Raw genomic sequence first — 26,877 nt, forward strand, 5'->3', positions numbered from 1 at the left:
AGTAATGGTATTTTGAACTTTTGCATACTGAACAATTTTGATTTGTTCTTCTACAAAATGTTACTTTCTCCTTATTGTTGTCTATCCTTTAAACAACCGACCCTTATGCCTATAATCACATTTATTGGCTTTCGTCAGGCCTCAATATTATACGGTCCTCATTCAGTTTATTATTTACAGGATGAGCTCACACCCTTGTTAAAAATACCTGAGAAAAATCACTTGGCTACCATTGGCACTGTGTGGGTAATATTCAGTCTGGCATTTATTTATTTTTGCCACTGCACTCTGCCTCTCTGAATCTTTTGAACATTATGTCTCAAACCATGGCTCAGAAGATTAAGATACACTTCCGAAGTACCAGCAAAGACACCTATTTTGCTTTCTTAAGCAAAGCGGACCAAGTCATCTGCTCTGCAAGGTATAAATGACCTTCTGTTGCAGGGAAGAAGAATGATGTATTATTTTCAGAGGAACAAGAAAATTCTTATACTGACCAACTGCTTAGTATGGTGCTTTGGTCATTCTTTTTGGAAAAATATTTTGAAGCCATTCGTGCTAAAGAACTCCACTTTAAACAAGGTGAGTGTGAGCTTGAAGATCTTACTTACAGACTCAGTCTTGTAAATCCCAAGATGTTGTAAGCATCTTTAAAATAACCTTGAATCCAGCATCATGAAAACATGAAATGCATTTTCTTAACTTCTACACTGAACAGTACAGAGTCATAGAGGACTGTTTAGTCTTTCTCTTAAGCATCTTTTTCCTGACTTAGATTATCTGTGCTTTTTTTTTTTTTTTCCCAAAATGTATATTTTTATTAAAAAGACCTGATACAGTAGGTAGAACCACAACTGCTCCCATTTGCATTTTATGCCATTAATGTAATGTAGTCATTGTCATGAAAATGGTTTTAGCTTGTTCCCTGCATAGGGCTGGGACTTTGTTGCCATGTTGGTGTATAATAGATACCAGTGCTCTGTTCAATATTCAATTGTGATATGAAAGTAAGAGCTAGAAAATTAAAGTAATTAAAGTTGAAAATCCCCAATGCAACTTCAGTTTAACTGAGATGCTGTTGCTCACTTGTATTTTGTTTTCCTCCTTGTGGGTTTGATAAATGAGGCACTTGCCGCACTAGTTAAAATTTTGAAGTGCGTGTTTTGCTGTGAGGTTTCAGACTAAGTTTATTTGCTGCCTAGGTAACAAATCCAGATGTGACACTTCTCTGTGTATTTTACTGAATTATGTGGAACAAGCTGAAGACAAACACAAGAGACTGTACTCAGTTAAAGTGTATGCCGTGGTATCCCGGTGAGTTACTAGGGAAAACAAATATTGTACTCCTTGTCACTTGGATCTGTCTGGAAGTGAAACCAGAAGCTTGGCATTTAGACATGAATAACTGCCTGTATGATTTCCATTATCTTTCTTTGACCTAAGATTGTTTTACTTTAGAAAGTAATTGCTCTGTGTATTGATTAAAGCTTCACGACTATAGTGTTTCAGCACAAGAGAAAATTCAAGCACAGAGAAGAACAGGATTGATTGCTGCTACAGAAAACTAACAGCAGTTTGTTGTCTTTTTATCTCTGACGACGTTAATCTTGAAACTGATTTTCTAATTGTAAATCACTTTACAATGTGTACTTCTGAACTGTGAAGCTGGGCTTGCTGCTGGAATTGATACAGTTATTGATAAGAGTTTTTTTTTTATTTTATTTTTTGCAAATCAGTATGTTATAGAGATATACCCTCTTGGAAGAGCAACTGCATTTTTTAGAGAGTAATTCACCTGGCAAACAAAAGTTCCAATACTTTGTGACTAAAGGGATTACTGAGAAAAAAAGCACAAGATCCTGCCATAATATATCTGACTTTCTGGTCTGTGCTGTTTAGCATGATAATGACCCAAGATTCAATACTAGAGACATTCAGAAAATATAAAAGGTATTTTCTATATTTAATGAGGTTAGAAATGAAGCCAATATTCACATTATGAGTACATTGTATTCCTAATGTAGCTAAAATCATACTGATTTCAGTGTGAGATTTTGCAGTATTACAGCGAATTATCCTCCCATTGTTTGACTTCTCCTCAAACTCAAATGAATAAGTGATCTAAAAGGGGGGTGGAATCATCTTTCTTAGTTTTTGGTGAATGGCTTAACTGCTAAGAGCAAACAGGATTTAGCAGCTAGGAAGGTGCTTATGGTGACAGTGGCCTCAGGCTCCATCTCTGTGCTGAGGCTGCCCTTTCACAGACTGCTCCAAGCCTCCTGGCCTTTGCTCTCGCTTTGGGAGCAGAGTTGAGTATTTCACACTGTAGAAAGCAGACTGGTGGGTCTGGAGAACAAGAGATGATGAGCTTGATTATGAGCAAAAAGCTGGGGGCTGCCCTCTCCCCACTGATGTCAATGAGAGTTTTGCCACGGGCTTGGATGGGGCCAGGATTTTATGCGATGGGGGTATTTATCAGCCAGGTCACGGATGCCATCCTGTGCTGGAACTGAAGGAAGCTGCTAATAAGTTTCCTATGATGGAAATTTTTCACAGAAGGCAGTTTTCTATGCAGGAATGAGACAGAGAAATTCTCAAAGTCATGAAGGACCATAGGTGAAAAAGGTTGGAAAGAATTAAAAAACATAAACAAACAAACAAACAAACAAAAAACCACCATTCATCTTGCGTCTTCTCACACAATAACAGAAACATTAGCTCCTAATGTCTAAAGTTCTTGCAATCAAAAATGATTAAGCAGAATCTGGAGGTTAAACAACTCAATTTTAGCTTATCATCCCTAAAAGGAGAAACTAAATTTGGGATGCAATCTCATTAATATTGATGTGCTTTAAATATATTAATAGTGTGGTAGTGTTATAATAAATATTCTGAAATCTTTGGAATTGCACAGACTTTTCCTTTGGACACCTCAGGTCGAAGTCTATCTCTTCTTGTTCATTTTGGTAATCTCAGGGACTGTAGCCTCATATTTGCTGTGACTGAAGAAACTTGAGGAGGAATCTGCTAGGGTTCTCTCAACCTACTTGGTATTTCTTGCTGTACTGGTGGATTAAACGTGGATTCATGTATCTGTGAGGATAACTCTTCTGTAATAGATTGGAGAAATATTGAGAATACATTATATGTTCAGCATGGATCTATACACTGATTTATCCTCCATTTTTAAAGGTAGTTGTTTGATTTAACAGTCGTGTGTTCAAGAGGCTCCATAAGGTATTACTAAATTTTAAAAAGGTGCACATCTGTCTGCTCTTGACAGCAATGAATCTTAAGTAGATTTCCAAGTTATTTATGGGTATCAAAGTGATGTTCCTATTGTAGATCAAGAGCCATAGTGTGCTTCCCTTCTTTCCTGCTTTCCCCCTTGCAGTGCTGTAAATCTAACTTCTGCCCATCCTATTGTTCGAAGAAAAGCAGCCATATTGTGCTGATTGCTATTAAATTAAAGCAGAAAGGGAGGGAAACAAATGCGGAAGCCAATCTTACCAGCAGGGATACCACTATCTTTTATTTTGTTTTTTGGGGGTCACAAAGTCATGGCAGGCAGCTGACCTCTGATAACCTTTTCAGTGCCACAGCATGCAGTTTCTTTCGGAAGAACTTAATTAAACACAACTGAAGTTCCTGGCTAACATTTGTTCTTGAAAAGAGTCTTCTTTGATTGGTGTTTTCTGCTGAGGGGACAACAGAGATGCTGCTTTTGTTCCTAGGAGAAAAGTTAGCATATGTTAGCTAAGGATTTGTGGTTTCCTATAGTGTTGCTGGTCCTTTCTGAAGGTGCACCAGGCTTCTCAGCTAGCATCGAAGAACCACAGCAGTGGAGAAAAAGCAAGTTCAAAACACTTTGTATAAATATCAAATGAATTTACTCCTACTTAGGGCCATGTGTAGTTTGGTCCAAGCTAAATAATATCGGATTCCTCCTAAAGAGTTGGTGTTGTGTCTGTGGTAGTCCGTGTCTTTGATATGATCCATGCAGTATGGAACATGCATCCACCAAATCTTGGCTGTGAGGCCAATCAAGATGAATTGCAACAAGATGAGATTTTAATTCTTCTGTCATGGAAATGTGCTTGCAACACACGAGAGAATAAGCAGTTTTTTGTGGTATAGGATACAAATCCAGAATACTGCTTGAATATAGATTGCACATGTCAGGTGAAGTGTGTGCTGTCACAAGTAAAGCTCTTTCAATTGCAGAAATATATGGATATAAGTAATCTTCTGTATGCTTTTCTTAGTTTGATTATATTGGCATTTCATAAGTGGAATCAGTGGCAGAACATTTGACTGGAGGGAAGGACCGTTAACGATTCCTGGAAATGGAGCTGGGTTCTGTACATGGTGTTTGCTGGGCCTCTTTGAAACAGAAGGTATTGCTGACACGTGTCTCAGTCTAGCTCAGGATGCGTGAGCATCTGTATGAGTCTTTGATGGAGACAAAACTAAAATTTGAGCTTTCCTGCACAAGCAACAGGAAGAGGGAAGCTGTTTCTTTTTCTCACTGGCAAGAGCTGGGTGCTGGCAGCACCCAAGTCGCTGGTTTGGGCAGGGAAGGTCCGGCTTGTTGCCAGGGGAGGGATGTCTCAACAGAGGGACAGCTCTCATCAGCTGCCACCTGCTGCCATAGCACAAGGGGCTCTCAGTTTGCAGTGTCTCACTTTGTTTCCCAGGTCAAAACATTCAGTGTGTCTGGCCACTGAGGTCTGCTGTGCTGGCAGACATTTCTGACTGGGACAGCAGCCCCCTTTGGGCAGGTGAGAGCAGGGGAGCAGCTCCTGCACTTGGAGGTTGTCCTGGGTGTTGCCAGGGGAAGTGAATGGTCCTGCTTCATCAAGAGCAGTGGGACAAGGTGAGGTATATAAAATATACCACAGGAGACCCTTCCTCCTTTGCCGAGAGAGGATCCCTTCCCTCCTCCCCCTTTAGCAAATCACAGCAAAGCAAAATTTTCCCATTATTTACTATTCCATTTTCTCTGTCCTCTTTTTGCCCCTGCTGTTTAATAGTGTATGTCTCAATCTCGCAAAAGAGGCATGGGGATGATGTTTGCTGAGACTGCGTTGCCAGTTAATGCATCTCCGAGCAGGCGAAGGGTACAGGAAGCATCTGTTTTCAGGGCTGCGGCCACACAGAGCAGATATGGTGCAGTAAGAACTGCCTGGAAAGATCAGGTTACCAACTCATTAGAGGGAATGCATCCTGGTAACTGTAAAATGAGCTTCCATATTCCCTCATTTCTAGCATCTAATTTGCTAGGTGGTTTCATTTATTATTATACATTCAAGTGTGTGGGCACTTGTATGGCTCTTTCTTTAAGAAACAAAAACATTAACCCTCTAGTACACCACCTGTTTGCACTTCATTGTCAACTGTGAGGGGTTATTTTATTGGCTTCATTGTTTCAGTTTTCATTAACTTTTTTCTTTATTAATGTGCAGGCTGCAATCTGGTCTCTTTTTGCTAGAAATGGACTTTGTTTGTCATTAATACCATACTTCTGGCTATATTTCTTTATTTAAAAGAAATAAAGCTTTTCTTTTATATCTAGACTTTATATCTACCCTTGGTCTGTCTCTGTCCTAGTGGCTTTCCAAATGTACTTGATTTAGCTTTTCAATATGTAATTAATGCCAAACAAGTTAATTGCTTTACAAGTGTCCAAAATTCCCTCGTTTCATTTCTATTCATTTATCAACCTTCATTATACAGCCACTGTTCCACATAAACACAAATGATTGTTAATGAATGCCTAATGTCGTATTCATTAGAAAATCAGGTTAATGGCTAGTAATGAATATCTGAGCTACTTGTTACTTTCAAGTGTGTGTGTGGTGTTTTTTTTTTCCATGTTGATTACAATACTTCTTTAATCTACAAAGAAATCATACCTGTATGTTAGACCAACTGAAATGCGATGAGGTCAAACTTTTGCGAAACCCTAGAACCATATTGCAGGTGGTTTCTCTTTGGGTGGAATGCTAAAGACATTGACAAAGACAGACAACCTGTAACCACTACTTTATCCTTAGTTTGTGATTCATTTACTTAGCAGACTACTCGTGTTCTTAAAACCATTTGAGGCTAGTCAGGCTGACAAAGAGCATTCCTAGATCCCTTTTTAGAGTCATAAGAGATTTGAATATGCAGGATTAGTATATGTAGCTGGTACATGCTTCTGAGACATACAGTAATTCCACTGAATAGCTTATTTCTCTTTATGGGAGTGTGAAGTGCTGTCAGCCAACCATCCAGACGCCTACTTTTGTGGGCCACTATGGTTTAAGACAGGTGAGCACTCAAATGGAAACCAGTGCTAAATTTAATACTAACTAAGTTTTGACCAGATAATGCTATTGCATGTACTTCTGTATATCCATGCAGATATAGATCAGTGGGAATGAGTAGGTCTTACATGTTTTTGACCACAGATTCCCAGCTGCTGTATACTGTCTAATCCCCATGAGGATGATCTGCCCCTAGGAGGTTTTAAAGCAGCATTGGAAGAATGCATCAGTAGAGCTGCAACCAATGCTTTGATACTGATGTTGTGTGGAGATTTTCTAGGAAGTGATCTGCTTTATGGTAGTTTTGGACATTGAAATACAGTTCTGCACTGAATATTGGCTGACCTTCGGGAAATAAGCTTTGGGAAACACCTTATTTCAATCAGAGAGAAAAGTGGGTCCTGACTTTTTCTGTAGTTTAAATTTCAGTTGAACTTATTGAGAAGACATGAAACTCTGCCTTGATCAAATTGCATTCTAGCTAACAATATTCTTTTGCCTTCACCAGGAGTGCCTTTCAGCTCCTGGTCTCTACAAGTGTTGTGCATGATATTAATTCCTTAGGCTGGTTGGTATCACCCACCCCAGAAGTGGCTGCATTTTGGTGGTTGAAGAAATTCTTAGATGTTGGCTATAGTTTTAAAGTGTTGTATTTTGACTTACAATAACTCAGTAATCCTGATTATACGCGATTTTCCAAATATAAATACGTGTGTGTGCATGTACATGTAGTGCCTTTTCACAGATATTTTAGAGATAACTAACACTGAATAATTCTTGTCTTGTTTTATAAGGCTTTGCCTGCCAAAAAGCTTCGGCTATTTGAAGTTATATGTCCATAATAACTAGGCTATATTTCACATTTTGTTTTATAAAGCATTGGCTCGTCTTTGTTTGCTATCGCTCCTGCCATGGTAACATCAAGGCCTAGAGATCCTAGGAGCATTTGATCTGGAGCTATAGCTCTTCTGAGGGCTCAGGAAACGAAATATGTTGTATTGTTTGTATTGTATTGTGTTGATATCCATCAACAGCCTTCCTATTTTGCCTTATTAGACCTTTAAGGGACTTTACAAACATACTGAACAATAATGGTGATGAACATGGTACTACTGGACACCCCAAGCACAATAGCTCTTTACAGCTATAAAGAAATTACTCCTTATTGGTAACTAAACCTAGAAAGAACACATTTGCCCTAATTATAAACAGTGTGAAAAAGAGTCCCCAGAGTGACTGTGCAGACTGCTGTTTGTCAGACATTGCAGACAATTAAAAAAAAAAAAGAAACACAATACAGTTAAAATGTAATTGACTCCATAACGTTCCTTTCAAACAAATTACAACATGAAATAAGATGAGAGAATTTGTGCAATGAAAGACAGTAAATTATATTTATTACTCACTGAAAGTATTTAAGTGGCATTGCTGCATCAAGAGACCATTATCTGCTCCCAGTTAATGTTGGTAGTTTGGTAGTAACCGTGGCCAGGATTAGGGTCCTATGTCAGCACAACCGCTAGATGTATCTTATGTATGTTGTTTAATGTCTAGCAGTAACACTTATGAGTGCTTATGGTCAGAATGATTCCCTAGGGTATTGCTCATAAGTAGAAAGTCAAATATACGCTGTGCAATTTTTCTGAATCATTTCTACTGACACCCCAGGTTTCATCAGCTTCCTCTCTGCCTGCTCAGCAATTTGCACAACTGAACTTTAACAAACATGCCAAAACATAAGCATGTGCTGAAGTTGCTCTTTGGGCAAAGACAGCTGAAATGGTTGCTAGATGCAACACAGAACATCATGGTCTCTCTGTGTAAATCTTCTTTGGGTGACTTTAAGCTACATATACAATGGATTCATGGTTGTGGCCTGGAAAGGGAAATGTGACCAATTAACGTGAAGTAGTGCTTTAACCTACTGTAAGAGTAATTGTAAGATAAGTCCCAGATATCTGTTTTTACTTATTTATGATTATTTTGATCAGGTCAAGAAAGTCAGCCAATATATGATGGAGCAATCTCATGCTTTATCTTTCCATTGGACTTGGGGAGTGGAAATTATGCTTCAGGAAGTCTGGTTCTAAAAGGTGCCCAGCCCTAAATGATTTAATTTCTAATAAATTATCAGTTGAGTTTTTAATTTTAGAACCTGTTGACAAGCGTGACATTTACAGAGCTGAGAAGCCAACTGAGGAAATCTGACTATGACAGGTCATGGTCACACTGCAAACCTGTATGAGGCAAAACTCAGCTTGAGCTCAAATTTCTATTTTACTGCCTTAGCATCACCTTGGATGTGTTATTTCTTTGAAATCTCTTTTTGAAATCTCATCTAAAAATGATGTGCTCAGCCTGCAAAACTGAAATAAAAATAAGAGGCCTCTTTTTAAATACATTGTAGGCTGTCCCTTATTACACAGCCTTTGTGAGTGGAATAACCTCATGAGATAAAGGTGTTTGCTGCTCCACTGTAAACACAGTCTTATAACTGCTATGTTGCATTCAGCGTTGTTTTGCATGCTCTGCTCTACTGGCACCAGTTCTCCATTCACGGGAGGTTATTTGGCATTTCACTATGCCCAATTATCTTCACTGGAGACTGTCCTGCACAGGAATAGGGATGGCTTGTATTTTTGACCCTGTCATTCTGCTGCAAGGAGGAGAAAGACCCCCAACAGAAAGAAAGGTAACCTGTAGACCACAGACAACAGCATGAGGTAACTCAGTAGCATTGCTAGCAGTTGATGAAGGGTTGGTGGGGTCAGGTAAGGGTGAGATACCAGAGCACACAGAAGTTTCTGGACTGATTGACAGAACTTGGCAAGTAGCACAGGGAACTTATGGAATAACACAGCTCATCTCTGCCAGGCGAGCCAGACGTACAAGCTGATAGCAAAACATCCAACAGGAAACATTATAGACCTTTCTCCACCCACGAAGTTAACTGATTTTTAACTCTTAATAAGTACTATGGCCACATCAGTAGTATACAGCATATCCAAAATCCCCATCATAACTGCCAGGGATTTTTGTTTTAATAGGTTATTCATATCTTGTGTAGTTTTTAGGAATTCCTGCTTTGATCAGGCTTGGAGCTAGTATTCTTCTGCTGCTGGATGGCTCTTGATCTTTTGACTGATTAAATAACCCCTTTTCCACACACAAGGATTATAAAACATCACAAAACAACAACAAATAAAACCTTGCTTGGTGTAATTTTTAGAACTATTGCTAGCACTATCACCTTTTGCATTTAATGTGCTATTCAGATGACTCTATGAAGAATATTTTAGGAATACATAGATGTCAAAGCATTGATTTTATTATTCATCTGCTGCGTAAGAATCAAAATCAGCTTTATAGGTGCAATTTTCTCTTCACTAGAGGTACAAAGCACAAAAATTACAAGAATAATTTCATCTTTCTCTTTCAAATAAAAATAAATAGATGAGTTCATCAAGGAAATTGCTGACCTGTTATATTTTTTCTTTCATTTGCTAATGATCCCCTTTTTCAGTGAATGAAGCTTGAGCCTGGTGATTTTTCCTGAAATGTGTACATGTATATCTGGTAAATTAATGTCAGTGTGTTGGGAAAGATGGTAGCCATAGGCCAGGGCTTTTCGTTGCCATGGATCCATTGCAGACCTCTCTGATTGTAGCTTGTTAGGGCTTTGTTTAAACAAGAAGGAACTGGAAGAAAAAGGTTTTCAGCTATTTCTGTCATTTACATTTTAACTGTTCTAATTGTCCTAATTTCCTTCCTATTTACGATGAATAGTTAGGGGAGTAAGCCTTCAGTGGTGACCACTACACTCTTCAAACTCAGGCCCCACATGCTGTCCACATTTTTTTCCCTGTGCTATTCTAGCATGAAAAGGGTTTAGCTGACCTAGGTCTGCCTATCGGAGATGATTTGCAGTACCTTACATATATACAGACTCATCCCATGTAAAATATCATGTGAGAACTGACAGTGCTGATGTGTTAGATTTAGTATGAGAAATATTTTCTCTCTGACTTGGTCAGCAGTGGCACTTGCTTGAATTTACCAGACTATTCTGAATAGGGAAATATACTCTCTAATATTTTCCATTACTGTCAGTATAAACAGTAGGTTTATGCTGAACACATAAGGTTGTCACGTGTGAAGGCCAGCTACCTGCTCTGACCACAGCAGTAGGTACCAGCTTTTGCTGCAGGCACTACTGGTGTGCCAGAGTGGGGGGCTGTCGTGGTGACAAAGTGTCAGTGGGCAGCTGGCATCAGATGGACATTGCTGGGTGGTGATAAAATATCTGTGTCTGAATGTGTCCCCCCAGAGCGGCCCGTTCCCTTGGGGCCCAGAGTGAAAGATGGGAAATGTGTGAAATTCTGTGAGGGCCTGAAGAAAGAGATGTTTGGTACGATGTCTCCTGCTGGTCTGAACTCTACCTCCACTGAAGGATCTGTTACCTGCATGTTTCTCTTCTGTGTCCATGTCAGCTATACCTGTGCAGATACAAATAAGGAGCATTAAGGCGAATGAAAGTGAGGTATATCAAGTTTACTGTTACATTATTATTTTTTTATTTTTTTTTTTTACTCATAAGGTAAGCGTATTTGCTCTAATATAAATGAATCTAGTTTATGTTTCTAAATTTAAGAGCACCATTTTACCCTGAGGATGAGTAGTGTGACCTTGATGTGGCTGGAGATATTTAGGGATGTTATACTTAGAAACAGTATTTATTATTGGTGCCAAGACAAGGTTGGTTTGCTATTGCTAATTAATACTTATTATCTACTAGCTGTGAATAATGGTATAATTAATGACATTGCTAATAATAAAGGCCAATTTGTTGGCTGCATTTTTTTAATTCAAGTCTGTGTGAGCTGAAAAACAGGACCCAGTATCTTTCTCCTTTCTTTTGTTCAGATGTAACATGCAGCTCACCCAGTGAAAGCATCTAACCTTTTTTAAGACTGTGTGTAACCCAAAAATCTCAAGTTGGCCACTGAGAGCAGTTCAATGAGGTGTCCCAGCACTGTAGAAGGAAGAGGCAGGATTAGGGCTATAGCCCCTATTGCCAGTTACCCTATCTTTTTTCTCTTTGTTTATGACAGTCCCAAATTGTAATCACCTTCTGCATCTCTTCAGCCATGAAATTTTCAGGGCAGAGGTGTCAGTGAATAAAGCTGCTGGAGCAGCTGATGAAACATCACACAAGATACTATTCCACTATTTTTTGCAAATGTTGCTGTTAACCTTATTTGTACTGGTGCTAATGTAATGCCTTGTCTCTTGGCTTGGTGTTTCTTCTGCTTAGCCACAGACCTTTCTCCGTGTCTGTATTCTCTATGCTGCAAAGTTTTTGGGGTGCAAATTGTCACTTGTTTTCTTTGCAGTGTTGCATGTGGTAGATCTTGGTTCTTCTTGACCCTGAAGCCACACATTTATAAAGACTAGAGTCACAAAGAAGGCAGTCTGTCTGGGTGGGAAAAGAAAGGGCATAGACTCAAAAAGTTCAGCCTACGGAATTATCTAATGAACAACTGCCAACATTAATCCAAATCACCTTTCCCTGTAAGCTCACGCTTCTATTTGGCCAGCAGAGGGAAGATTCCCCACCTGCCTTTCTGTCACTACAACTTTCTTTCCTCTGCAAAACAAATAATCCAAGTGTTTGTGGCAGCTTGTTCACGTTGCGTTTTCCTCTACTATAAATTGCTCTTAAAGCAAGACACAGCATTTTCTTCTTATCTTCCAGCTGTTGGGGCATAAAAAAGTAAAGTCCACAGTCTTACGGCCTTGAGATGTGCAAAACACTGCTGGAGTCAGCATGTGTGCAGAGGTCTTCAGGGATACCGTGATAATCAAGTACTGGCCCCCTACAACACCCAGAACAGAATAACTTCTTGCTGGCCAAGGCATGCTGGAGCTTGCAGTCTCTCACTGCATTTCTCCATAGCGCAGCATCCTGAAAATGTCATTCAGACTGACAGCAGAACCTCAGGGAGTCTGCTGGGCCCTGATGGGCAAAACTTGCTGATTTTGGTACAAATTCTGACCCTGGAAGGGGAAGAGGGGAGGCAGGCATTGCTGGTGTGCCTATGGCAACATAGATATACTGGTAATACCCCCTAGTGGAGACACAAGGTCTGCAAGTGAAAAGAGGGGGGTTGCTTGCAGATTTTAACACTAATTTCAGGACAGCTTTATCAAAGTACTATATAGCTGCTGTAGGCCAGCATATAGGAAATATTTGAGAGAATGTGATTTATTTCTGAGACTCAGCCACTGTTACTAGGCAGGCAAAGTTGTGCAGTGTAGACCAATCTTTTGCTACATTACTTGTACTGTTACGCATTTACATGGGGGTCAAGCATTGCTCCTCTAATTTAGTAATTTACACTGAGTTTGTATTGCATAAATGCTAAATATGAAGGCTGTTAGCACTTTTTTTTTTTTCTCTTTCAATAGCGTTTTTCTGATAACTGCACGTAGCAGAGGTGAGAATTTATGTCCTGTTTCTTGCTGCTATTAGTCCTACACTACTCTGCCAACTTGATTAGGCCACAGGAATTTCTGCTGGTGAAAGAAAGACTGGAATTCAGCAATGAATAAGTGCATAAGCGAACAACATCACAACTTTCTTTTTTCTCTAAGTCATTTGCATGTAGAAAGCGGCGTGGTATTCCATCAAGATTTATAGAAATGTTATACTGGGATGATCGGATATTCTTCAGTAGTTACCAGTCTAGTATATCTTGTAGGAACAGAACTAAGACATGCTGCTGTTCTGTGATGTCTCTGTTTTGTTGTGAGAGATTGTCAGTGTCATGGGGAAGCCTTAGGAAAAGGCTGATATACGTAAACCAAAAACCCTCTGGTCTCTGCCTCAATTAATTTATTACTTGAATAAGGGATATTACTTCAGGTTGGAAGGAAGAAAGTCTGTTGGAGATCTATGCTATTTTGCTTCTTGAGCAGTTTTACAAGTTATCTTTCACTCTCGAAAGCTTTGGGAGAAATTATTTAATAATACAACAGACATAGTTATGGTATTATTTTATAAGACTTTTAACTCTGTTGCAGATATGGATGCACTTTAACATCAAATAACCCAGAAATCACAATTATTTTTTTTAAAGGATATTAAACTGCTGTAAATACAGAATCAAAAATAATGGGAAAAGAAGGAGCAATGGTGATTCTTTACTAACAATATTTAAAGTATCAATGCTTAAACTGTAATTAGCCTTTTGAATAAATTGCTCAGTTGATATAGCTGAGAACAGTTTCCATGACTTTGGATTTTGGATGTTTTTTGTATGTGAGGCCAACCTTTACTTCTGCTTGTACCATATGGTTTTGCTCACAACTAGAAAGAATATGAATACAACCTGATTGTCCCTACCCTAAGATTGTTTGGTGGTCTTGAAGTTCACTTTCCAAGGCGAATGTAACCAAGATTCAGCTGAATCTGACACAATTCTGCTAACATCTCAAGAATTGATCTAGATTTACACTTCTGTAAATGACAAGCATGATTAAACCTGTTGTGTTGCCTGCCTAAGTTCCTTTGGGCTCAGGTTTTTAAATTGCTCCCCAGGGTCTTAGTCAAGCACAGCAGGGTGGAATTTAAAGAAATTTTTTAGTTTTGGTTTAACACCTCTTCCTTTGAAATTAAGGGAAAGTTTTGAAAATCTCGCCAGGACTGTGTGATTGCTGAAGCCAACATTATTAATGATGTGTAAGTGCGTTGGCTCACTATGTGCAGTGTCTTAAATTTGTGTGAATGTGCAAAAAAACATGAGATAAGGTTGCTTTCTAGATAGTGAAGTAGTTATATCAGATTAAGAAGTATTGATTAAGACAATGGCAAATTGCTGGAATGCCAGTTGAGCGATGAGATCACAGATGGTTTGTTTGCTCTCTGTGGAAAGCTTTTCTTCAAGAGAAAATCACACCTCTAAACATAAAATGATATGAAATTGCAGTTTAGGATTTGTATGAGGCTATTACTTATTATATGGTGTGAGGAGGATAGACAGCAGGGAACAAGATATGCAGCAGCAGAACTGTGTAATCTTCCCTCTGGGTGTAAGAAACTTAAATTCACCTAAAAGGCGGGTACTCTGAGGTACTGTGTTCATGGCTGGTGCTCTGGAGGTCATTATTTATTTCATACCCGATCTGAAAGGCAGACAGTTTTGCAAGGTTCTTGCCTGCTAGTGGCTCACACATTTTTAGCACAGAGTTCTGAAGTTTGTATTTGTAACTTGAAAAACAGTGCTAGTTTTAACACTGTTAAGGACTAAAGTACAAACCCAGGTATTTTGGGGGAAGGAATGCTATATCTTTCAAGAAAGTCAAAAGTCAAGCCAGTACAAACCATCTATTTTGAGTTGACTTTATTATATCAATCAATTAGACAGTTGGATAGAAAAGGTGTTTGCTACCTGTGGAATGAAGAGGAAACCTAGCAAAGAAGGATCAGTAAGACTATGAGATACTTAATTAAGAGGGAGAAAAGTAATTTGAAACACTGAAAGGGTTTATAAAAAGTTAATAGAGTCGTGAGAAAATTAGAATGCGCTGAAGAGTCCATTGATATGATTAGTTACATCCATCAAAGTTCTGTATTTTAGTTTTATTTGTTGGTTTGTTTGTTTGTTCCCCCCTCCCCAGTATTTGGTAGACGTGTAGTGTGGTTCAGGATCTTGCTGAGGGCAGAGGTGGACTTGCTCTTGTACTGTCATGATGCACTGTGGGTGTCCCAACTTCTGAGCTTGCTCATTGATATATATAAAAATGTAAAGAAGTTAAGGTAGCAAAATGTTAAGCTTTGACTAGTGTCTGGAAAATCAATGGCTGGTTAAAGGGGAAAAATCCTGTTTATTTACCCACTGAGGAAGAGTTACACTGAGAGCTCAACTTGTTATTAGACATGAGAGAATCCCCATAAGAGACTGTCTGTAAGAAACAGACAGTTCACAAGTTCTGCTGCATGCTACACAAATGTGCATGCTACTTCAACAGTGACTTTTGAAGTGCATTAGGAAGAGGTGCTGCAAGCACCAAAATTACCTTGGGTTCTAACAAGTCCTGCAACATTAACTCCTCTGATACAAAGTGTTCCAGTTTCTCTTTCTGTGGACTTCCTTTGTAAGAGAAGTCACTGCTATGAGCTAAATGGATGGGTGGAAGTGCAGGAACATTCCTCTCCCAGCCAGCTTAAGACCTGTTTGGACAGCACTGGGGCATGGCTGCTGCCTTGAGGAGCTGATGGTGCAGGACCACACATGGGAGCGAGGGCAGTGCCAGGAGGCGAGGACATGGGGGAGGCAGCTCTCATTACACCACAGTCACTGTGACAAAAATTGTGAAACTAACTGTAATATTCAGACCAAAATATGCAAAAAGCCCCAAGTCCCCCTTTCGGTATATAAAATGTATAAGGAGTAGTAAACCATGTTTTGTTTGAAGCCAGCTGTAAAAGAGAAAAATGCAGTAAGTTCTCCTGGTGTTTCTCTTTCTCTGTATACAAAGGTATGTTTTCTCTCACAAGAACAGTCTAAATATCCCATTAATGCCTTATGTGTAATATTAGCAAAACCCCTTTCAAGATAGATTACAGTATTTTGATTCGTTACTCATCAGCATGTATAATTATCGTTTAACAATGTTATGAAGGACTGATGAAGGGAAGCAGGTGTTTAAACATGCGGTACCAGTAGTTTGACACAGCATTTAATTCTCTTTATTTGCGCTTTTTAAAGACATCTATTCAAGGAGGGAAAACAATGAGCCACTATATACTCGTGAGTGTTTGCAAGAGAAAGAAAAAAGATGTTTAGTCAATTTTTTGAGCAACTATTTTTCAATTAATAAGGGTGACCTTTTTTATAGTAGTATAACATATGAAGACAGTGAAGTTAATGAGTTATGTTACAATTTTAGATAGCAAGAAACTGATATCCTCAGATGGGCTGTATTACCCATAAAATGCTGCTGGGTGTCAGGATAATGAAAAATACAGCCTGGTCCTGAAAAACAAAGTATGATTTTTGAAGTCCAAAGAAATGACTGATAAAAAGCCTGTCCAGGGCAATTCAAAACCCTGCAACTATTCTCCAAAAGCTTGTTGTTTTGCACTGACCTCTCTGAAGGCTATTCCTGCAAACACTGAGTCACTTGGCTCATGCAAATGATTTCTCTGAGTGTGCTGGAACCACTTGTATGATCCAAATGACTCAGCTGCATGCCAAAGTGTTCAGCATTGGTCAGGGCTGGAGGTCACCTGGTGATGAGCCTGCTGGAGATGCCCAAGGTGAGGCTTTCTTACCTGGCTGATGGTGCTTGGTGAGGCGACCATGCTGCTGCTCACCCATGGCTGCCACCCCTTCCCCCCAGCCACTGCCAGCTGCCCACAGCAAAATCATGGGTGATGTCTGCCTTGGTCCTCCCCCAGCAGGACGCCACCCAAACTGCTTCATTTACAGGCAGTAGCTTAGGTGATACAGAAACACATGCTGGGACAAGCTGGTTCCCCACCCAGTGGTTCTTCTACAGGAAGAGAGTTTGAATGGAGAAGCTTGCCAGAGGATGGGAAATCCCAGATGGATCAGAGAGGAGCCAGCCAGCTCCATGGAGCGGTCTAGCCTCCGGGTATGCTTGGGATGCCCCCTGGTCTCCAGTACATGCTAGATGGTGCCACTGCCAGGAGGTGGCTACCAGGGCAATGAGGGACAGCGTGGCCCCAGTGGCCCTGCCTGCCTTGCCTGGCTGTGCACTTTACCTCCGAGGGGATGAGCAAAACACCACAGGGAAAGAACCACATCTCTGGAGCTTTATGGGGTGATGTATGGGAGAAGCTGGGAGCTTCATGACCAAGCAGTACTGTGACATTCTGTCCAACCATCTCTTAGAATAAGAACGCTGACCTCCAGGTAATGGTTGAGAGGTCCTTGAAAGCTTCCATGGCTATGGGCTGATCTATACCAATAGCAGTGGTGTCTATGGTCATTGCAGTTTGTCTACTCATAATTATTATTATTTGGCTAACAAGTTTTAATTAATATAGTTTAATACAGCCTTTAAAATAAATTTTATTTGAGTTAAAAAGATTATTTTTATTTTTATTTTTAACTCTCAACCAATGGAGCAGCAGTTTTCGGATGGAGGTCTAGCAGATGACAGTAGATTGTTTGAAATACTTCTGCAATGCAGCAATATTAGCACTGAGCTTCCTTTGAACAGTCATGAAGCACACCTGACTATTTCTTCTTTGGATCTGGCAGACAGGCTGAAGTTCTATGAGGTGATTCAGGAGATCTATATTTAGTTTTTTTGCTCTAACACATTGTACTGAAGTAAAAAAAAGAGCTGTGTAAGGGCAGTTTCAACAGTCTGGCTCAGCCTGAGTGAATATTGTGTCAACGCCACAGTCTGACTGCTTAGAGGAGAGATTTTCCTGTTTGCTGATGGAGAAGAGGTAGAGAAGGGGCAATTAAGCCACATCTCCTAGCCCTATTGCTACTCTGGTACTTAATCTCTCTCTCTCTCTTTATCCCTATCCAGACAATATTCTGACAGTTCTGTGGTGCTTCACTTCTCTGTTTCTGAAGAACTGTCTTCTGTATGAAACAAAACCTATGGTTACAAAGCCAGCAACAGCTCTTCTGAGAGGCAAAATGATTTTTGCATTAGCAATTGTGCTGTTGCCATTATGATTTGCTTTAAAGGTGCCAAATCTATGCCCTACCTTATGATGAAAATCATTGTAAACGATCCCTGTCAGTCATAAAGTGTACACATAAAAAGTAAACAGAAGATGATGTTTCATGATTACACCTGTGTTTCTCTTTGCCTGCTAATTTTGTTTTCTTTGCACAGTATTCAATTATTCATGAAAATTGTGTGTGTTTTGAAGTGACTTACTTTATGGGCAACCTTAATATTTCTTTTCCTCTATTTATTTGTCTCCTAATTGCTGATACATGTCATTAACAGGGCAGCTAGAATTATTGCACCTGCTGGGACACATAAGCTTTTTTCTTTTATTTCTCATTGATGATCTTGTTCAAGTAAGTTCTTAGCATGCTTGACTTGCTACTTGAATATAAATCTTCCATCTTACTTGTGCTTTGCTTTCATTAGCCAAATTTATTTATTTATTTATTTATTTATTTCCCAAGGGTGAACTGAAATTGCCGGTGAACTGAAATTGCCAGTGAACTGATTTGCCACTTCAAGCAGCTGTGACAGTTTATGCTGAATCATGCCCTGGGCAGAGCCAGTTCAGAGACCCTGTGTTGTCTATTATCATTTGTCTTGGAGACTCATCTTTCTTAGCATGTTACGCAAGCTGAGCGAGATGTTATTCTGGTCAGCAATCGACCTCTTTCACTTCCAATGAGGTCAGTACAAGTCCCCTAAGGATGAGACTGTAGTATTATTTGAGATAGGGTTGTAGTGCAGAGACCTTCTTCCCAACATTTGCCCATGTCAGAAGTAAAAGACATTAAATATAACAATGTGGACTTGGTGTATTTCATTAGTGGGATTTTTTTGGGTTTGAAGGATTTTTCCTTGTTAATGTGGATATCGAGTGGTTTTGCCAAGTAGCTTTGCTCCACAAGTACAGTTGGGTCACTTTTCATCCCTGGTGTATGTCATACCTACCAACCCTTTCAGCTGTTATAAAGCATGTACAGAATTTGCATGCAGAGGTGACTGTGCAAATGCCAACTCCTTTAAAGTCTGTATTTGAGCTAAAGAATGGGTTTGGGGATAAATAAACACTGGTCAGTACTGACTTTGCCCAACGGATGGATCCACTCCTTGGCTCAACAGGTGGCTGGTGTGTGGCTGGCAAATACGTGCTTTCTGCACCTCCTGAGGTCTCAGGGAGCTCTCCCAAACCTCTGCAGGAGAGCACAGCAACAGCATTGCTTGTTACTGTCAGCAGGGCATTGGGAAGAGGACCAGAAGTGCCTCCTGTCCCTGTCTCCTTCCTCGGCCCTGCTGTATTCACTGCTCAGCCCCAGGTTTTTTTGGGGAATGTGTGCGCTCTCCTTTGTTATTTCGTGGTGGGTAGGCAGGGCCCTGCTGTTGCTGAGGAGAAGAGATTGCCTCTGAGGCTCCCAGGCCTTGTGCCCAAGCCATGGTCAGCAGAGGGTAATTTTGGGGCTCAGCAGAAGGTTGTTGGGTAGGGGGCAGCTGCTGTTACCTGTTGGGAGGTATTCCCACTCTCTCCATTTCTGCACATCACTTGGATAAGAGACTCGTCTCTTGAAGTGCTTAATACAGGCAGGGGCAGAGACAGTTGTTTCAGTGGGCTGATTCAAGCATGTGAGCCAGGTCCCTGCTCTGAATCCTCTTCCAGAGATGTATCTCTTTTGGGATTTTACAGGGATTTTAGGAAGCTGAGCCTCCTTACCTAGGCAGCTAAATACGCACCCTGCTGCTTTAGTTTCCTGAGGTTTCTGTAAGATAGACCCCAGCTGCACACATGCTGTGGGGCCAGGCCGCGACCTCCCTTCCCGCTTCCTCTCTGCAGTGCCTTCGCCACCCTGGGGCATTGCCTTTCCCTGGTGCCTCCCAGTTAATCGAAGGAAGATTTAAAGTATGAATTCAGCTCCTTGCCATTTCTTCAGTGGGCTCCCACTGAAAATGCTCACTAGGATGACTTGAGTGGGAACTGAGGGCTTTTCATGCCCTGCAGATGCTCGGCCTGCAGAGCTGCGCCACAGCCAGTGTGTGTGGCCAGGAAGGCCGCGGCTGGCTTCAGTGCCTGTTTTGTTTGAGGAGAGACAACAGGACAGGCTGGACATCACTTTAATATGGCTTTTGTGTCCAGATAAAAATGTAACTTCTAGTATCAGTTGTATGAGAGTTGATGTTTAACTTTTTGGCCTTTAAGAAATTATAGTTTGACATTAAGTTTAACTTTCCTGGCTAATGAAATTACCATGATGGAGCAGCCCAAGTAAATAATAAATACAATAACTCTTCTTTGCCCGTTGTGTGCTTTTACTATTCATAATTTTTAGGACCATAGATATTAGATACACTTACGTAAGACTTAACGAACAGTAATTATCTTTTGGCTAAAGAAAAAGCCCAAACGAATGCTAAGCTGCATTATCGCTTGGCTTCTGACATGAGCTGATAATCAGATTTTCTTGCTTAAATCCATGGTGCTCGAACAATGCTACCCACTGTCTGTCCTTCCCGATATTACCCTTAATTAGAAAGAACAGAAACACAAATCTGAATTATTTCAAAATCTGGTTTCCATGGTCAGTGGTTGGAAGGGCTTAACTTTATTACAAATAAACCTGGCTTTATTTACTAATGAAATCTGAAATGCTAGGCCTGTAATAGTAGATAGCCTAATAGTATGGTGTTTACATGCTGAAAAATCTTGTGTGGGCAAAGTATTTTGTAATAAATCGTTAAGTAATTGAATTATGATTCTTTCATCCAATTAATAAAGCAGAGAAGACCCATAAGGAAGCCCTATGCTATAGTTAAGGCAGGCAATGACACATTGTTCTCTGGCCTCGCTCTTTGTATGAAAGACTTTTTAAAGATGCATTTGGCAAATGCCTGTTTCTATGTCATATATTTGAGATTTTGATTTGCCTCTTTTCCTTTTCTTTCGTATTTGCTGGCTCCTTGTTTCTGAACACTCAACACAGTAACATTATTATTATTTTTTGATATATATATGGCTAGGGAAATCACTGTATTTTTTTTCCTTTTCTTTTGTGGCTAGAGGATTGGAAGCCCCTTTCTCCAGACTAAGTATAGCCTTTTAATTTGCATAGATAACTTTTATTCTCTATAGTACACTAGAAAGGGTATTTTATTCTACCTGATGTCTCATACTCCATGCTGACAGAATTAAAAATCTGCATCCGTATTTACTGCTGTGGTTCTTTTTAAGCAAAATATAACTTCAAATCTGCCACAAAACAAGAAGAGTAAGAATACCTAAGTGATAGCAAGAGATCAAAATTAAACCCAACCTTTTCTTTAGTACATGCTTTTTGTTTCATGGCAAATACATAGCACTTGCTAATGTACCAGAATACGTATAAACCTTCTATCAATAGTTGGAGTTTTCTGCAGCATTTTCAGGCTAACTTCCATTTCTAGTAAAACACTGTATATCTTCAACAGATATTTTGTGCATAATAAATAGTTATTTAAGAAAAAACAGCAAAAAAACCACAGTGTTCTTGTGTTCTTGGCAAGCAAACAATTGGAAGGTACAGGTGCTAGGAGTGGGCATAGGCCTAAAGTAAATAGTTTTTTTTCCCTTTTTTAAATCAAAAGAAGGTACCTTTCATTCTGAGAAATTTATTTCTTTTAAATATTTGCAATCCACAACCGATAGCACATAATTTTCTTTATCCCTTGACAAAGGGAATAGCTTGTGGTAACAAGCAGATGCTTGAGTGGGCTGTGTAGCATGAGGTGTACCATCAGCCAAGAAAATCAATATTTACTGTTCTAGTATCTTTGTAGTGTGGGAGTTTGCCTTGTTTAAAAAGAGGATTGTGTATAATATATAAGGCCTTGCTTTTAGTTAATCAAAAGAGCTGTATTATTGAAAAGGGCACGTTCTTTACAATGACTCACACTTAACCCTGCATGTCCTATAGTCCTTGTCTTCTCATCTACTATGCAAAAAAATAAACTGAAATCAGACGAACGGTTAGATCTGACAGATGTTTGCAGTCATTTTCTTTTTGAAAAGTACTTGTTGTTGGCATAATAACTATGCTTAATGACAATGCTAAAATGATGTCTGTTTGCTAGTGGGAAAGGTGAGCATCAGCGGAGTCTCTCGGATCACTGCCGGGACATCACTAGGTTGGCCAGAGTGCAGTCCTCCTGTTGGGGTGATAGCAAGGGTTAATGAAGAATGCATCTGAAACATAGTACTGAGATGTGCTGAAGTACAGGTCCATGCACTACTAGGGGAAATAATTTTTTGCCTTCAAGGAAACATTTATAATGAATAAAACAATTAAGAAGTCTCAGAAATAGTTCCCCAATAATAATGGTTTACTTTTTGAGATTACATTTTAAAGGAAAGACTCATATCTGCATTTTGCGTTGATTTTTTTCCCCTCATTTCACTTTGCATTATGAAAACAGAGTTCAATCCCTTGTGATAAATTCTCAGGCTACCTTTTCCTGCACCATGCTTCTCTGCTGTAATTTTTTAATTCACAGTAGGGTGGAGTATAAACAAGGAAAACAGATGCTAGAGGTGGCTATAGGGAAGCAATGAAGTCTGTGGACCAATTCTGTGAACCCAAAAGTTACTTACTCACAGAATGGGAATTATTGTTCATTTGATTGTTCAGCTTTGCTCTTTTCTCTCTTCCATTATTTATTAGGCAGATACCATTTACAATGCCTTTTGTTTATTGGTTTTGCTTGTAGAGGAGCATAAACCTCTACTTCATAAAACTCCTGATCCCATGGAAGGCTCTCAAATGTTTTAGAAACCATGGGTACAGTTTATAGCTCATTAAAAAATTGAGAGTATTAAAAGTTCTTAAGTCAACTGTTGTGCTCCTTTTCACTCTGTTGTCTCACTTGTCTTTTGTCATCTTTGCCAGGATTGCAGTACTTGGGAACCCAGAGAGGAATAGGGAATCCTTATGCAACTAGACAGTGGAAATGGTTTTGAACATGTTATATGCTGAGAACTAGAGCCTGTGGTGAATGGTGCTGAGGAGCTCAGGAGCTGTGTTACACCACATCCTGAGCCTGGCTTGTAGACCTGGGCTTGGCTGCAGGCACCCTTCAGGGGCTGGTGGAGGGATGTCTCTTGCTAGCTCCGTCCTTTAACACCCCATGATCCTCAACCCTTCTGCCGCCAAAACCTCCTCCCTTGGCTTTTCACAGTGTTTGCTGGCTTATCTAGGAGATTGGGTTAAGTGCCCAGGGTAAATACCTTAGAGCTGCTGTGTGTAACATAGGCAAGGAATTCTAATTGTTGATGTTTGTATTGACAGTTGGTCAGATGAGCAGCACTGAGGGGTGCAAGGGCAGGTGAAGGACCAGGCTGGAGTGCACAGGGGACAGGATGAAGTTACAGATACTTACCTGAAGCTGCACGGGAAGGAGTCAGTGAGAGCTGTGGCAGAAACAGGAAGGCTGACATGCGAAGTCAAATGCAGAGTTGCTGTGCATCTGGTAAACATTAGTCCTATATAAACCCAAGCAGATTCTCCATTAGTCATCACAATGTACCATTTGATGTCTGTGTAGTTTCTGGGAGTCTGCTGGCCTTTCTTCTGCCCAACTTCTACTGCTTAACCTTAAAAAGCCCACCTTAAATACCAGAAGTGAAGTAATTTGTTTGAAAATGATTTGGAGAAACCAAGAAGTAAAGATGAATGGAAAAACCTGTTTAAATTTTAAACTGTATCAAAACAATATATGTATTTCTTCCTTCTCTTTAGAAATTCTTCATTTGCATACACTTGGAAGACAACAGATTATGCTGGAAAATACTTCCTGCACTTCCACTTCAGTGCTGTTGCTCTGGGATGGCAGGATGGTGTCTCAAACAACAGGTACAGAGATGTGCTAAATCTCACTTACTTTTCACTTCACAAAGTGCAAACAGAATGAAGAGGAAATTTAGCTGTCTAGCCCCAGACTCGTGTCACCATTGAGGATGTTGTGTGCCCCTGGTCTCAGCACCAGCCTCCAGGGCCTTAGAGCTCAAAAGGGGAATTAAATCTCAGGGGCTTCTCCCTCTCAGAAGAATATATTTGAAAAATCTAGATAATAAATATGTGTTTTCAGTCAGGGAGATTTAGGATGTTGGAGTTGTCAGTGTTATGACTGTGGAGTCTGTTGTTATCTGACTGCTTTGGAAGAGAAAATTGAACACCAAAGAGAAGTTCAGATGTATGCTGGTAGTGCGGGCACACAAACCTATACTGTGCTCAAAAACATTCTCTGTTTAGTGTCTAAAAGGGCTCAGAGTGGAGAGGAGATTTCTTATAACTACTCTACACCACTACACTTGTACAATAAACTTATTCTTGTATTGCATGTATTGGCATCATCTTGTGACATAGATCTTCAGCAGAGTCAGACCACATGCCCTCTTTATAATATTTTTTAAAATTTCAGCAATTGTGAATGGATAAAAAACATCATATGGTGATGAATTCCTCTGTCTTGCTTATTATTAGCAGCCTGAAGGCATCATGTGTTGCTTATTGCATCCCTTTCTTGCTACCCTTGCCTTTTTCAAAAATGATGGTTGTAATTTGTGTAAACGTACATTTGTTTCATGCTATGAAGAACTATTTCAATTATCTAGTTTAGTTTCTGCATAGTCCAGAATAGGTCACCTGTTGGTAGATGGTGATAGAATTGGGGCACAGCTGTCTGATCTTGATTGAAGAGTTCTTAAGAAAGGGAAGGCTGCTGTCCTAGTTTCCTCAGGACAACTGTACCAACATCTATGCCATCCTCCGCACCTTATACTTTTCTACCATCTTCCCACTTCTTGACAATACTGTACATTTATTGATCCATCTTCAAAATATTTTTTGCATATTGGAGCTTTAGCCTTTTCTCCATATGGCAGTCAGCAGGTAAGAAAGATTGTAATACGGTTTCTCTTTTTTCTTTATGACTTTGACCAAAATTCCATTTTTATTTTTTTCAAGATGGGCTGGAAGTGCACCAGAAACATGTCATACTGATTTCTATGAATGCCATATTGTGCGTGTTGGAAAGAGCCATGACGACACCTCGGCATGCAGAACCTACTTAAGAATATTGCCTGGAGTTTTTAGGACTCAGCAGGAGGGACTGTGTAACCTTTTAGCTTACTCTGAAAAGCAGAAGGTCCAGTTTGTTCCTTCCCAGTAGTCTAGGGTCAAATGTTTGCTCAGTGGGGAGCAAGACATTTTCTGTATACTCTCCAGCTTCAAAGGAGAATTGGTGTGAGGCCAAATGCCAAGTGCTTTGGAAATTTCTCCCAATAGAATGAGGGCTACAGTTTATCTCAAATTATTGCTAAGAGAGGGCAGAGATTCATCATGGGGAGTCTTGATAAGAAGCTCAAATTTAGGAACTGCCTCAAATCCTTAGCAATAGGTGTTTGGAAAGATACGTTGAGAATTGGGGGTGGGAGAATTTCTCCCTTTAGAAGATCTGTTGTCTCCATCAGATAATCTTGAGTTCTTATGTCTTCTGGACTGAGAGATGGGAGAATTTTCTGAAACGTATTTTTAAAAGTGACAGAGCAAGTGTGCCTAGGTATATAATTTCCATTAATATATGGAGCAAAGTTCAAATGCGCTGTTTGTGTTAGGTTGCAAGATTGTGTGGCATTAATTCATAATATATTTAAACGTTCTCAGACTGCATGAGTATAGTTTGCAAGTTGAATGTCTGACTTAAAGAGAAGACCGATATAAACAGGTATGAATAATAGTTGATTCATGGGCATAAAAATACTGAGGAAATAGTTGGAGTGTTCTGGATGTTTTTCAATTTTTTACATTAAACAAATTCTCCATCTGTAAGTAAGTAAATCCATTTTAGTTCCCAGAATAAGAGGAAAAATATTTTATTGATATATTGATTATTGGATATTACTGCTGCTATTTTTAATCTCTATGTGTAATTATAAAGTATGGGCAATGATGTCCTACTCTTAAAGTTGTGTGCTATTATCAGTGATTTAAGGCATCAAGAACACATTGCCAAATTTTCACTGTGCAGGTTTAGTTTTTCCATATTTGCTGTATGCCTCAGGCAGAGTCTTTTTAATAGTTGAAGCAGCGACAGTGATGCTGATTCCGAGAGCAATGTCAAGGAAAACAACTTCACTTGGCTAATGCAAAAAGATTTAGACTGTTTCCTTGAGAAGCTCTGGTGTTCTCTGGGAGCACTGAGTAGATCTCTAGCAGGATTTATGCTTCTATCCAGGATTTGCCTTTGCTAGAGCCCTTGAATTTGACAAGTTTATAATTAAAAAAACCCCTCCAGTCCATGCTTAGAGAACGATCAGTCAGCTACATTCTTGGAAAGCTCCATGGATCCGAAAAGCCCCCTCCTTTCCCACCGCCCATACATCCCTCTGAGCCTCCCCATGGCTGCCTGCCCAGGCAGAGCTGTGGTGGTGTGGGGCTGGAAGCCTGGGTACGGGAGACATGTTCAGGTGGTCTCCTGTTACAGCTGTGAGAGACAGAGGAGGCTCCAGGTGCTTCACAGCCACACAGGCAATGCAGGAAGTTACAGAGCTTCAGTACAGATCAGTCACTGCTCCTCTTCACCAGCTGAGACCTGGTAACGCCCTGAATTGCCTTCCTCCCTTTCACTGCAAGTCACCCATATGCACAGCATTTCTTGTAGTCACATGTGCCTGACATCTACACATTACTATTTAGTGCTGAATTAATAAAATTGCTCTTTTCAACATGGGCCAGCAAAGTTAATCTCTCTATTTGATACCGTAAGTTTCTTTTCTTCGTTCCAAACTTAGAAAGGTGGGCTAACTGCCTAAAGAAAAGCA

General features: G+C 39.9%; 1 long non-coding RNA gene across 1 annotated transcript in view; it reads left to right on the plus strand.

The window, feature by feature from the left end:
• The first annotated feature begins 1,286 nt into the window (after positions 1 to 1,286).
• Positions 1,287 to 26,877, plus strand: part of LOC121078131 — a 71,356-nt gene continuing 45,765 nt past the window's right edge. The window contains exon 1 of the long non-coding RNA XR_005824466.1: positions 1,287 to 1,314. This is a non-coding gene — a long non-coding RNA (uncharacterized LOC121078131). The remainder of the gene's footprint in view (positions 1,315 to 26,877) is intronic.

This window comes from Cygnus olor, chromosome 1 (assembly GCF_009769625.2).
Source record: "Cygnus olor isolate bCygOlo1 chromosome 1, bCygOlo1.pri.v2, whole genome shotgun sequence".
Lineage (NCBI taxonomy): Eukaryota > Metazoa > Chordata > Aves > Anseriformes > Anatidae > Cygnus > Cygnus olor.